Consider the following 15,417-nt stretch of genomic DNA (forward strand, 5'->3'; position numbering starts at 1 on the left):
AAGAACAACAAAGTCCATAAAAATCATTACAAAATGATCCAAAATTCACAGGAAGTGACTAACGAACAATAATGTCCATCAAAATAAGAGAAAATGATCCAAAATCAGGCAAAATCGATCCAAGTATTTAAAAGTAAGTGAGCTAACAGGTCGCTAACCATTTATTCTTATTTTTCAGGATTGGCCGCGGTTGCCTCTCGGACATCGGTGACCGCTCGTGATGGACGTACGGACGGATGTACAAATGGACGGACGCTAAGCTAAACTAAGCCAGCTGGAACTGAGGTACGTATGTGGTGGTCATTAGCGCTTTAAAAGCGGATAGCGTGTCATTAGCGCCGCTGGAATGTTTGATTTGCCGCGCTACACTGATCCTCTTTGTGCTCGCTAGCTAAGAAAGCGCCTCACGTTGGCGCCCGCTTTCTACCCCAAAAAAGGGGGGAGGGGCTAAGTTGTCATACCTTGTTTCGAAAATTACAGTTAAAAAATAGGAAAAAAATCAGTGCTAAATGTCTTTTGAATGGAGCTATTGCTACATTTTGTTCATTTATCCTCACTAGGGTCACGGGGGTGCCGTAGCCCATCCCAGTTCACTACGAGGGACACCCCAAAATCGGTGGGCAGCCAATCGCAGGGCACCAGGAGTCAAACAACCAATCATTTGTTGCTCGGCGCAATTTTAGACATTAGCCAGTTAGCTTAGCATGCATGTTTTTGGTATGTGGGAGGAAAGTGGAGTACCTAGATAAAACCCACACAAGGCCAGTGAGAGAAAAAAATGCAAATTAATATAGTGAGGAGCGACCTGGGATTCGAACCCACGAGCCACAACCGTTAAGCCGAGGCGCGTAACCACTTTCCACTGTGCGATTTCAATGAAATGGGGGGGAAAAATCCCAATTCCCTTTTTTGAAGTTTCAAAATAGGGTTGCGAACAAATTGTTGAATTGTGGACTGTCAGATTGACGGCTGAATCCAAGAAAATAGATTTTCTTTCCAGGAAAGTCTGATGATTGTTCCAAGAATATTCGCATATTTGCGGTAAAAGGAGAAAGAGGCGCACAACACGACCACCATTCGCGTTCCTTTCGTGGCCTCGTTGCCGTCCTCAAACTCGTGATGTTATCGGGACTGGCGACGTTTTTTAGGGTCGATCCGGTCGTCTTTAAAAAAAAAAAAAACAGCTCAATTTTGATCAAAAAGATAAATAATTGAAAATATTGTATTATAATGGCTTTTGAAGTGGCAAATACTCAACTAAAAGGCGTTTTATTCTCAAATTGTTCTAAAAAGTGGTTAAAAATATGTTTTAAAAAAGGGTTTTAAAATGGGCAAAAATCAATTAAAATGCTTTCTAAAAAATGGTAAAATTGTCCTAAAAGGCATTTTAAAAATAGCAAAAAACGTCCTAAAAAGGCTTTATAAAACCGCAAAAAATCTCTTAAACGGCTTTTAAAATGACAAAAACTTAATTGGCTTTTAAAAATACAAATATTGTTTTAAAAAGCTTTTAAAAATGGCAAAAACTCTACAAAATGGATTTCAAAAAATGGCAAAAACTACTAAAAGACGTTTACAAAAAATGGCAAAAAATATTTTAAAAAGCCTTTTAAAAACAGCAAAAACTCTCCTAAACGGCTTCCAGAAAACGACAATTCTACTGAAAAGCTCTTTTAAAAATAGCCCAAACTATAAACAACCTTTCCAAAAGAAAACATACAATCCCAAATAACCGTAACGCTAATACGATAGCCAAAGCGTGTCCCATCTGAAGCCCCGCCCTTGCCCACCGTTATCTCCCAAAAAGAGATCATTGGCAAAAGCCTCTTTCAAAGCCACGGAGAATAAAAGACGGCCCGGTCGGGAAGTCCAGTAAAGCTTAAAAAAGCTTTTTTATTCTCTTTTTTCTTTTTCCGACGCGTCAGCAGTGGCGCTGCGGTCACCGGCGCGAGCGCGCCGAGGATTAACCGCCGCCGGCTTTTTTTCATCAAGAAGATTTACCGCACCTTGCTGACAACAGCCGGAAAAAAAAACGAAAAAAAAAAAGGAGATCGCTTTTGACACGACACCACCAACCCCGAAAAAAAAAAAAATGATACTTTGGCAGAAAATCGTGTTTTTCTCCCGCGGAAATTCCATTAATCGAGTTTTCTACCCCCACGCTGAGTCTGTGGCGGTTATGGTATTCATAAAAAAATGAAAAAATAGAGTAATATGGTCATCAAAACATGGTTGCGAATTTGTTCTAGCGTTATTTTTTTGGTTTTTGTTGGTACTCGCATATAAGTCGCACTCTTAAAACCCCCATGTCAAATAAAACAAATAAATATATAAAATTAAAATATTAAATTTGCTAAAACCCCATGTCAAATAAAAAATAATATTAAAAAATAAATATTTTTTTTAAAAACTTGCTAAAACCCCATATCAAATAAAAAAAATACTAAAAAAAGAAAATTGAAATTAAATCAAATCAAAATGAATAAAATAAATAAAATAAAAATAAAAACTTGCTTAAACCCCATGTCAAATAAAACAAATAATAATAGATGAATAAATAAATACAATTAAAATAAAAACTTGCTTAAACCCAATGACAAATAGATAAAAATGTTTCAAAAATATTTTTAAAAAACTGCAAAATCTTTACCAAAATGGAAAAAACTTTTAAAAAAGCCTTTAAAAAAAAAAAAAAAGACAAAAACATAACTTAAACCCAGACGACAATTGCCCGGTGGACAAGTGGTTAGCGCGTTGGCCTCACACTTGTTGGGTCGAGGGTTTATCGATTTCCAAGCACGACCGTATCAAAAAAATATCGAAATAATTGTGATGTATGACCCTTTTGGACATCTTGTCACAAGCCTAATCACTGAGCGACACGTTTAAACTCGCGTAGACCAGCCGATCGGTGGCGGACAATTATCCGAGTGTGCTTAACATAAGCGCTGATTGGCAGCCAATGGCAAATCGACCACATCGTTAGGCCAAAATCCATGCAACGGTCACGACGGTGGTCACCTGAGCCAACGCCGGGCGCCGTCGGCAGCCCCCCTCCCCTCCTTTTCCCGAAGGAACCGCCCACAATCGATGGAGGGAGCGTCGCCCCGGCGACGCCCGCCTCCTCCCTCCTCCGCGCTGATTGCGAGCGTTTAAGCCCACGGCGACATTAATTGTCCGTCGGTGAGCGGGCGGGTCGCTGATGAAATGAGTTTGGTCGCCGCGGCCATGAGACAAAAACACGCCAACCTGTTTCTTTCATGCATTTTTGTTTTTTTACCGCCGGGAAATTGATTGACTTTTAAGGACGGACTTGTTTTTCATGTCATCATCCATGTCGTCATACCAAAATGGACACTTATTATTTCCAGGACTTGTGTATATAAATATGTATATATCATGTAGATGTAATGTAGTGGATGTAGTAGATTTAGTGTGTATTATAGGTGTAGTAGAGGTAGATTTAGTGCAGTGTAGCTATAGATGTAGATATAGATTTAGATGTAGTAGAGGAAGTAGATTTTAGCGGATGTAGATATGGTAGATGTAGATTTAATAGATGTAGCGGATGTGGTAGATTTTAGTGGGTGGAGATGTAGATTTAGTGGATGAAGGTCGATATAGATTTAGATTTAATAGTTTTGGCAGATTTGGTAGATGTAGATATTGATTTAGTGGATGTAGATTTAGTGGAGGTAGATGTAGATTTAGTAGAATTAGATATTATAGATGTAGATTTAGTGTATGTAGATTTTGTTGATTTGGCAGATTTAGTGGGTGTAGATTTAATAGTGTTGGTAGATGTAGATTACCAGATTTGCTAGGTGTAGATATTGTAGATGTAAATGTAGATTTAGTAGAAGTAGATTAGGGAGATATTGTGGGTACATTTAGTGGATGAAGATGTAGTGGATGTAGATGTAGTAGAGGTAAATGTAGATTTAGTGGATCTTGTAGAGGTAGTAGATTTTAGTGGGTATAGCGGTCAATATGGTGGATTTTGTCGATGTAGATTAGCACAATTGGTAGATGTAGATATAGTGGATATAGAGGTAGTACAATTTTGCAGGTGTACATTTTGTAGTTCTATATATTGTGGATGTAACGTCGATTTAGTCACGCCACCATATCGAGGACACCATTTTGGCTCCGCATCGACTCGTATTAGCATTTCCAAGTAAGCTAGCACTGGTCCTGTTATTTACAAGTCTGCTAACTAGAATCGACTGGTTTGGTCAAAGTCATGACGTCTCGCGGCTCCTCTTCCCGGCGACCATTCCCACTCAAGTTTCCCCTCCAAAGGAGTCAGTCATTAGATTGCTGACGGATTTGAAACGCATATGCTAATCGCTAAACAGATGGATGAGGAATTAAAAGACAAATAATTGCTCATTTTCAGCCAAAAACAAACGGAGGGACGGACGGCGGTAGAATTTCACTCGTTCTAACGTAACATTGACAAACGTGTCTTTAAATGATATTAAAATCAAAGCCAGAAGCTATTTTACATAAGCAATGTGGCATATTGATTTAGGGTAACGTTTCTTTTTATAAAAATTGGAGCTAGCGAAATGCTAACGACGATAAATGCGCCAAAAGCCTTAAATCAAATTAAATCACAATTATCTATTTTAATGAGACCTTCATTATAAGGCCATTTTTAAACAAAAAATGTCTTTGACCCACAGAAATGAACTTTAGTGGGAATGTTTATCATGAAAATAAACAAGCCAAAATTCCCAAGAAGCACTAAAATACACCAAATCTTTAAATAGCTTCCTTTTCAAGGTCTTTGGCGGTCAATGTGAGACCCCCAAATTCCATCTGACCTACAAACATAAATTTCCGCCATGAGTGGACGTGCCAAAAGTCTCAAAGACACGTCCCCAAAGACACAAAATGGCGCCGTGCTGCTTTAAATGAACTATTTCCCGGATTATTTATAGCTAATGTCCTCCCAACGTTGGAAATATTCTGCCCCTGAAATCCGTTTGACCTACAAACATAATATTCGGTGGGGAGATGGCTCATGGGTGGACCCACAAAAAAGTCTCTAGAAGCTATGCCCAAAAAGACACAGGAAGTCGGCCATCTTACTTTTAAGAAACTATAACAGAACCATTGTTAAGTCTGACATCTTATAAAAATCCAGCCCCTCAAAACGATTTGACCAAAAAACATGGAATTTGGTGGGGATGTCAATCAAGGGTAGACGCACAAAAAAGTCTCTTAAAGCCATGCTCAAAAACGCACCAGAAGTCGGCCATGTTACTTTTAAGAAAACATTCCAGAAGCTAATGTTATATAAAAATTCAGCCCCTGAAATCTGTTTTACTTAGCAACATGGAATTTGGTGGGGGTGTTTTTTGTGGGTAGACGCACAAAAAAGTCTCAAGGAGTCATGTCCAAAAACGTACAGGAAGTCGGCCATGTTGCTTTTTAAGAAAACTATTACAGAATCATTGTAAGGCCGGCATTATATAAAAATTCAGCCCCTCAATACTATTTGACCAAAAAACATGAAATTTAGTGGGGATGTCAATCAAGGGTAGACGCACCAAAAAGTCTCTAGAAGCCATGCCCAAAAATGCACAGGAAGTCGGCCATGTTGCTTTTAAGAAACTATTGCAATGGATTGTCACTGTTTTAAAAATTCAGCCACTAAAATCCAATTTAACCAAAATCATTTTGTTTATGTTATGTTACAAGCGCGTTGCCATGCAAAAACTATAGTCAGAAATGCATTATTTATTATTCGACCACAATTGAAGTATTTCAAGTCATCATTCATAGCATTAGCATGAATTAGCATCCTTATTCTGTTTAATGCTTGCTGGCTAAAAGTAGCTCAACATGACATCATTAAAAGGCCAAAAAATGAGGTCAAAAGTGTCCTTTTTCGATATCATATATCGAAAACCCCCCTTCATGGAGCGCCAAACAGCTGTTAGAAATTAGCCGTCCGTGGAAAGCATCCGTCAAAGTGGCGTGACGCCCGTTCACGTGGCGCTTAATCCATTTTTATAAGCCCCTCCCCCTTTTTGACAGCCCCCCCCCTCCCGTCAAATGGCAGCCAGCCGCTTAGTGGAAACAAAGCACATTTCTTTCTTGGCAGCGGCGACGACACGTCTTGGCTAGCCGTGCGCTAACTACTTTTTCTTTTTTCTTTTTCCTCGATTTTGAATTAACCATAAAAACGTGTTTTCTCGCCTAATGTGAGTACGTCAGGGCAAGACGTAAAAATAAATTGAAGATTCAAGGATATAGTTGCGTTTTTTTTTCTAGATTTTTGTTGATCTAATAGCAATATTTTTTGGACCGATAAAAATGATGAAAAAATAATTGGGAGTAGTATTGAATGACCCAGCATAGCTATTAAAGTATAATGTTTATTATATTTCGTACTACTTTATGATGTGGACTAATTTGACTAATTTATTATTATATTTATTTATTATTATTTGATTATGTTGTCTCTTATTTATGACTGTATTTATTATTATTGATTGTTGACTATTTTTGTATTATTATATTTATTTATTATTATTGATTATCTTGACTCTTATTTATTACTATATGTATTTATTATTGATTATTTTGACTAATTTATTTAATACTATAATTATTTATTATTAATAATTATCTTGACAAATTTATGTATTACTATATTTATTTTACTATAATTCTTTAATATTAATAATTAGCTTGACAAATTTATTTATTACTATATTTATTTTACTATAATTATTTATTATTAATAATTATCTTGACAAATTTATTTATGACTATATTTATATATTATTGATTATTTTGACTAATTTATTTATTACTATCTATTTATCACTATTGATTATCTTGACTAACTTATTTATGACTAAAACTTAGAATATTTCCATTCATCTGATTGGCCGACCACTCTCCCCCAGTCAAAATTATTATTATTATTTTTAATCCAATTATGACCTAGCTCTGCACCAATTGGAGCAAAACAGACATTTTTGATGAATTTTCAATTCTTAATCAACTCGCCAGATTCGCCAAATCGAGCTCGCTTGCAAAAAAAGCCTGTTAACCTTTTTAATAACTCATAAAAAAAGCTCATTTTGGAGGCCACGCCCCTCCTCCCAAAAAGTCATTAACCCCAACTTTTTTTAGTTGTTTTTTAACGAGATGCACCTGCATGTCGATTTTATACCCAAAGTCATCATCATCATCATCATCATCCGTCGAGTGTACGCAAAACGGCGTGCTGATTAGCGCAGCTGCACGCTCCGGCACTAAGCCCCGCCTCCAAATTTTAGCGACGACGTTTCCGAGGCTCGCCGCCGTCCTCCCCACACCGTTTCGTGTTTTTTGTTGGACTTTGAAGGTTTTTTTTTTTTCTCATGATGGTTCCCAACGGGCTCGACCTCGCCATCACCGTCCCCGCCATCGCCGCCTTCGCCGCCTTCGTCGCCACCGTTGAATAATTCAAGAGGACATTCCGGAAGTCTCCTCTCCGTCTTTCATCTCCGCCCGGGTCGGGCCTAATTGACTCGTTATCCCGGCTGGCTCTAATTGGCGCCTAATCACCGTCGACGCCGCGGGCGTCCTCCACCTGTCAATCAAGCCGGGCGGGGGAGGGTCCGCCGGGGTCACGCTTGATTAGGGACTCCCACGCGTTACTCAAACTCGTCCCTATTTGAATTATTCATTTATTTTCTGTACTGCTTTATCCTCACCAGGGTCGCTGGGGGTGCTGGAGCCAAACTAGGTGTGGGGGTGGAAGTCTGACACCCCAAAAAATCACTCATAGAGAGTGAGAATTTAGCATAAATTAGCCTAGCATGCATGTTTTGGCGATGTGGGAGGAAACCCGAGTCCCTGGAGAAAACCCACGCTAGCCTTGGGGAAAAAATGCTCACTCTTTTTTATAGATTTAAAACAGTGTTTATTTTAGCGTTTTTTTAATATATTTTTAGATTTTACAAAATGCTTTTTTAAACTAAAAACACGGAAAAAATGGATAGAAAAATGACAATGATTGATTTAAAAAGGGAAATATAATATACATTTATATCTGCCATTTGAATTTGATCCAAAAACAGAAATGATTGACTTTCCTGGGCCGCAGAAAATGATGCAGCGGGCCAGATTTGGCCCCCGGGCCGCCACTTTGACACCTGTGGCTTAAAATGGTAAATATAGCTGTTAAATATGGAGAAAAGCTTTTTACACTGTAAAAAGTGTGCTTATTTTGGTCATTTCTTTTACTTTGACGCAGTATTGTATCACAAGTGTCTGTCTCGGCTCTACCCAGAATGCAACACATTGTACAAAGTACACTATTCAAAGTATAGATATGTATTTCTCCGATTACAATAATGTTTTCAATTGAAAAGCGCCGGGAAGGAGAAGCGAGGCGATGGCCATCTCGCGGGCGGAATAGCAAACGCGGCGCTATCTAGGCGCCTGGTCCGCCCCTCGGTGGACGCCCCTCGCCGTCATTGACTTGCAAATGGCGGGACGGGACGTACAACGGCGCCCCTGTGCTCCCGACGCCGACAGATGATTGGGCTCCATCAAATGGCCATTGGCATTCGGACGCCGTCCGCGCTCGCTGCTAACGTCAAGAAGCGCCCTATTCGGTCGGAGTGGGAGTGGCTGGGTGGGGGAGGGGCGGACAAACTGACAAATGGACAAACGAAAAAAATGGACAAACACACAACAGACAAATGGACAACAAACAGACAAAATGACAAAACGACAAACTGACAAAATGACAAACGGACACATGGACAAACTGACAAAAAAACAAAATGGACGAAACAGACAAATAAACAAACAGACAAAACAACAAACGGACAAACAGACGAATGGACGAACGAAAATAATGCACAATTGGACAAATGGACAAACGGACAAACGAAAAAAATGGACAAACAGACGTTTAGCGCAATCGATTAGGTGGACTGTTTCATTTTACTGCTAATTTTATCTTTTAATAGATTTTTTTAAAGGCGGAGCTACAATGAATGTCCTATTTTAAAATTGATTTTTTAACGTAATTCTTAGTCATGTAAATCTGCGGAGAACTTTAAAAAAAACTAATAATAATAATTATATTGTGTTTTTGTTTTGATTTTAGTGTAGCCGTCCCCAGAATTGCTATCTTTGGAGATTTGTGTTGGCGTCGTTGGCGCCGCAACGACGTTGTAGCGCGCACTCCGCTGCCGCCGCCGCCGCACATTAGCAGGCTAATAGAGCGTTAACCTCGCTAGCGTGCGTCGCCGTCATTTGAGCGGATTTATCGGCCGTTCCGGCGACCTGTTATGGTCCGGCGTATCAATGGCGCTCGTTGACCTTTGGACGGAAAAAGGGCCCGTGAATGGCGCCGTAAACGGAATGCCGCGCTCGTTAATCGTTGGGAATTATGGATTGGAATTATTGTGTCACTTGTAGATGTCCCAATTATTAGAAACCTCCCTTTATATATGTATGTATATTTTTATTATATTTGAGCTTTTTGTGGTAGCCTTTTTATTTTTTTAATATATTTATTTATTCAATTTTTTAAAGATTTTGCATATTCCGGTGCCCCAATATTTAGTATTTTTATTTATTTATTTAAATTTTTAAAGATGTTTTTCTTATTATTTATTATATTTATTTACTTTGCTTATTTCTGTAACCCCAATTTTTTAATGTACTTTTTTAAGGTCTTTTGCTTATTCCAGTGGCCCAATTTTTAAAAGCAATTTTACTAAATAATATCACCACAATCCTATTTATTTTTTTAAATAATGTGACAACATTTCAGGATGAAATACATAAAAATAAAATGGTTAGAGTTGAATTAGATTTTTAATACACTGACTTTGATGGGAGACTTGCCCCTACCAACATGGCCGCTCTGACACATTTTTCAAAATTTAGCATTTTTATTCATAATACACGCCATTTTCATAGTTTTGTCTTTTTTTAAATGATTTTTTTGTTTCAGCACATTTTTTTCCTGATTCTTCAATTGTACATTTTTAAGCGTGGGTTGACTCCGCCCACCGCCACGGCGTCCTCGCCACAATTCCATCAACTTTAGCCATTATTTGCTATATTCTGCTAATACGATTTGACTTTAGAGCGCTTAAATCCCAACTAGATTTGGCTCATCAACAATTCTATTGAAATGGATTCAAACGCCGTCAGCCCGTCCGTCCTTTGGCGTTTGCGTTTTTTTTTTGTTCAAGCGGCAAAGTCATCGGAGAAGCAATTAAAGAGCGCAATTACAAAGTGCCGCCACTTTCCTTTTTTCTGAGGATAGAGAGCTCAATATTTCAGCGTGTGATTTATGAGCCGTTTTGCTGTGGCTCGACTTTTTTTTTTCCTATTAGAGCCACGTGGGCGGGGCAAACAAACGCCGTTTGTCTCCCGAGCCGCCGCCCCAGCGCCAATCGGTCGGGGGAGGATTTTCGCTCCCGGGGGGAAACATGCCAATCGCACCCCCGCCCGCCTGGGACAACAACAACAGAAAAAAACAAATGGCTCCCGGTTAAAATAGCTCCGCCTTTTTTTTTTGCTTTATGTGGGTGGGCTTTTTATGTGTATTTTTTTTAAATCTGTCAAACTTAAAATGAGTCATGTAATGTGCAATGTACTTTTGTTCCATTTTTAAAATGTTTTTGTTATTTTAAGAAGCCTTTTTTTAAAAATATGGAAAAAAATTGGACGATGGGGTGATTTGTATTTATTTCTTAATTTTTTTGTTAATTTTATTTAATTTTTTAATGTTTTTATCGGAAACTGAGAATATAAATTCGTTAAAGGAACAAATGTAAAATGAAGACCAACAGGCTAAATAGGCATATGCTAACATAACACTTTTTTTTAGATAATTAGCAATTAGCCTAGCCTAAAAAATATTTTTTTAAGAATATGTAACAGGCTGTCTGTGGTCAATAAGAAAAATATGTATTTGTTGCAGATTCAGCCAAAATATGAAAAAAAAGTGTGATTTATAGTCCGGAAAATACACTTCTAGCATACAGCAAAAACAATATAACATTTTTGGGCTCACAGTTTTGGAGTTGTGGGTTCGACCCCAGGTGGTTCCTCCCTGGGCTTGCGTGGGTTTTGTCCCAGGTACTCCACTTTCCCATGGGCTCCGGCACCCCCTGTGACCCCGATAACTCGTTGGGAAAATGCCTCAATTAACAAGACACATTTTTGGTGTGGAAATAACAAAAGGTGGATCTTGTTTTGATCGCAAATCCAAACCTTGCGACTTAGCCATTCCAAAATGGCCGACGGCGGCGGTCGTTCGTTGAATAAAGCGGGCGGGCCAGCGGGCGGCGGCGGCCTAACCTCGGAGCGCATTTGGGTGGGAACAAAAGGGGCATTTGTGGCGGACAAGCTCCCTTTTCGCTCGCGCTCCGCCGACGGCAAACAAACAATGGCGGCCGTGTGTTGAAATTGCGTAACGGCCAACAACGACGACAATGGTCAGTCGGGACAAACAAAGCATTCAAAATGGCCACATTTTGGAATTCAAGTTTAGCAAATGTATACATTTCAACAACAATGGTGTGCTTTGTAGGGAAAAAATATTAGCAATGTGCTTTGTTTTTATTGTTTTGCCGGGTTTGGGGGACATTTTCAGGTCAATTCCTATTGGTTAAGGCACTTTAAGTTGAAAATGGCTCACTTCCTGTTCATTTTAGATCATTTCCGGTTCGTTTTAAGGCATTGACGGGTTACTGTGTCCATTTTGGATATTTTATTAGGTCAATTCCAGTGACGATAAGTCATTTTTGTTTGATTTGAAGTCACTTTCTGTATATTTTGGATCACTTTTGTCGGATTTTGGGGAAATCTATTGATTTTAGGACATTTTCAGGTCACTTTTTTTCTGATTTGAAGTCACTTCCTCTACATTTTTTAACAATTCTGGTTGATTTTAGGACAGCTTTTTGAGCGTCTTGATTTGGGAGAAAAATTAATTAAATAAACATTTTTTCCAGTATCCAAATAACTAAATTGGCTGCTTCAATTTGCCTTTTATAATTTTTTTCCTGTTTTTTTTTCCTTAATTTTCTTGAAAAATCTGGTCGATATTTAGCAGTTTCTGTTTTCATTTATTTTTCTTATTTTTTTTAATTTAAACAAATAATGAGGTCTTTGCACACCATTATTAATATTTCTCTTTCTCTATTGTTTTTATTTTTAATTTTCGGGGCTCAGCGCCCACCTGGCGGCGGCGGATTGGCCGTCGCCAACGTGGGCGGCGCCGTATGCTCGCCCGAAAGACATCTGCATGCGTGGGCGCCGTTTCAGACGCCATCTCATTTCCTCTTAAGCGCTTTAATGATTTGATTTTTTTTATTTGACTTGTTTTTGCATTTTTTTGTTTATTTGCGTGTCTATTTTTGATCTCATTTCCAAAGAGACCTTTGTCACTAAACCAGACGTCCCTTTTTCAAATATTTTCCTTTATATTGCAAAAAAAAAAACATATTCGCTATGTTTGATAGGACGGTATTCTCCGGACTATAAGTCACACTTTTTTGGGGTTTTGAAAGGTCATTTTTGAGAGCTAACAACCTTGTTTACATAGCTATTAATGTTGGATTTTTTTTCTTGACTTGCCAAGCTCCTCCCTCAATCTCACCTCTGGCTACTCCCCTTTTTTTCAGAACCCAAGGCAATCGTCAGAAAGCGACCTCCCCCCGCCGTCGACGCGTTGGGCAGAAGCTGACCGACCGTAAGTCGTCCTTTTCAATCTTTCTGGGCCGGCGACCAATCGCGTGGATCTTTAAAAAAAAAAAGTGTATGTCGTCTTATACTCGGGCAATACCGTAATAAGTCGTCTCGAATTGAGCCCGCCCTTTTTTGTACGTATGGATAGCAAAGATTGACTGCCACAGACGTCCAATCCCATTTGATTGGTCGCCCAGTGGCGAAAAAATTAAGATCTCTCAAAGCGATGGCGAAGAAAATGGCATGGATGGAAGGCAATGATGGATGGGTGGACGGGATGGACGGGTGGGTGGCTTTTTGGTCTTTTTGGTCTATTTCTGGGGGATTTGTGTTGTTCTCCGTCAAAAGGCCAAAAAGGGGAATTTGTTTTCCCGGCCAGCTGGAAAATTGATTATTGATTAGGCTCGGGAAGCACCCGCCGTAGCTGCTCTTTTCACATTTTTGCCTCCGGCGGAGCGACGCCGGCCGGCGGCCGGGTCCAAGGCCAGGGATGGAGGTGGGGAGGGGGGGCGGAGCCAACAACCCTCAGTCCATTCGTCCATACTGTGATGTCCTCATCAACCCTCGCATTTCCAATACAAATCACTCACAGCTAGGGACGATTTAGCCTACAATTAGCCTAGCTAGCCATATGGCCAAAATGTTATAATAATTTTAAATATTTAAAAGAATAAATTCTATATTAATCTTTCATTATTATATATTTTTTAATTATTTACATTAATTTGAATTACTTTTAAAAAACATTTTAAATATTAGAAAATATATATATTACATTAACCTTTTATTGTTATTATTTAAATATTTAAAGAAATAGCATTTAACGTTTTTTTAAATCATTACATTAATTTAGATAATTCTTAGAATATTACTAAATTATTTTTTATTATTTTTAAAATATTTATATGTATTTAAATTATTTTTAAAATATTTATATGTATTTAAATTAAAATATTACTACATTTATTTCAATTATTTTTCAAACACAATTTAATTTAATTTCATTTAAGAAATGACAAAAATTAACGCTGGTCCTGTCAGAGCATCAAAACAAACCCACCTGGGCTCGAACCCACGACCTCAAAACAGGCGAGGCTGACACTCCAAACACTTGTCTACCTGATCATTGGCAATTTATGCTAAAAAATCTATTTTGGTACTTGCGTAGTACGTGTGTTTTTCACACTGTATTTCACACATCTATATTTTAGCGTGAATGAGATTAATAGACGTGGGGGGGGGGGTTGTCATTCCCTGGGGGGGGCGGAGCTTTGACACGGCGTGCCGCAATCTCCTTCCTGCCAAAACAAACGGCAGCACGTAAACAACAGAGACCAAAGCGGGGCGCCGTTTGCGAAACTTTGCCCAAAGAAAGAAAGCAAAGAAACAATTGAGTCAGACGTCGTTCGCCATGATGCAACCAACCAGACAGCCAGACTGACTATTATGGGATGTCGCCGGCCGGTCGGTCGCTGCGCGTGCCCCACTTTTGCTCTCGTCGCCGACTTCTCATCGACCCGGCCGGGTTGCCGCCGCCATTGTCGCCAAGAATCGATCAATTTGGCAAGGCCCGTCGGGGTGCCGGAGTCAGTCCCTGACAACTTTTGGTTGATTCCAGTCGTAATTAATTGGGACTTTTTTGTAAGTAGATGTGTACTTTATATGATAATTCTCTAATTCAAGGGTGTCAGACTCGGGTTGGTTCGCAGGCCGCCTTAATGTCAACTCGATTTTATGTGGGCGGGGCTATTTTAGATATAATATTTAGATTTTTTTTTTTTTTTTATAACTGGATTAAAAGAACTGGTTTAAAAGCCCTGAATATTCTATTTTTGTATAGATCTAAAACAATGTTTATTTGAGCTGTTTTAAATATATTTGTAGATTTTACAAAATGATTTTTGAACTAAAAACACAGAAAAATTGATTAAAAAATGACAATTATTGATTTAAAAGGCGGAAAAATCAGGAAATTTAATATACATCTATATCCATCATTTGAATTTGATCCTAAAACAGAAAATCGCCTCTCATCATTGACTTTATCGGGCCACACAAAATGATGCGGCGGGCCACATTTGGCCCCCGGACCACCACTTTGACACCTGTGCTCTAACTGGTTCCACGGTGCTCACACAACAACCAAGTACACAATTTAAAATTGGTCAAAGTGTCCCAATTTTTTACAAAAGATACGACAAAACACAAATATCTTGAGTGCATATGAAAAATGTGTAACCTGAAACTTTGGTACCGAGAGCCATTCGTAAGTAGAGGTATGACTCTACATCCATTTATCCAGCTAGCTATAGTCAGCTAGCTACTTATTGAGCAACTATTTATCTCACTATCTAGCTACTTTGCCCGCTAGCCATCTATCTTGCTAGCTAGCTATCAATGTGTAAATGTATCAAAATCAGTGACCGTATTTAGTTTGTTTTTTCCGGTTTCAAACCCAGATTTTCCCGCCAGGCCTCGAAATTCCGCCCCCATCGATTGAATTCACGGCGCTAACGACAAAAGCCATCATTGTTTTTCGCCGCACAAAACGGATAACGAACGCCGTCTCCCGGCGCCAACTCGTTAGCGTGCCACAGATGCTCGTTAGCCGCCGCCGTTAGCGGGCCGACTTGATTAGGACGCGGCGGCCCTTGGGCGGCGTCCGTCTTCCGTCGCGTTGTTTTA

General features: G+C 39.1%; 1 protein-coding gene across 2 annotated transcripts in view; it reads left to right on the plus strand.

Annotated features, from left to right (window-relative positions):
- sema6cb (semaphorin 6Cb) overlaps positions 1-15,417 on the plus strand; it is a 56,496-nt gene that overhangs the window by 22,748 nt on the left and 18,331 nt on the right. For both annotated transcript variants that reach the window (XM_077720156.1, XM_077720155.1), the window contains exons 3-4: positions 179-285; positions 12,669-12,736. The gene's annotated coding sequence lies outside the window, so the exon portion shown is untranslated. The remainder of the gene's footprint in view (positions 1-178; positions 286-12,668; positions 12,737-15,417) is intronic.

The sequence above is a fragment of the Stigmatopora nigra genome, chromosome 7, assembly GCF_051989575.1.
Source record: "Stigmatopora nigra isolate UIUO_SnigA chromosome 7, RoL_Snig_1.1, whole genome shotgun sequence".
Taxonomy (NCBI): Eukaryota; Metazoa; Chordata; class Actinopteri; order Syngnathiformes; family Syngnathidae; genus Stigmatopora; species Stigmatopora nigra.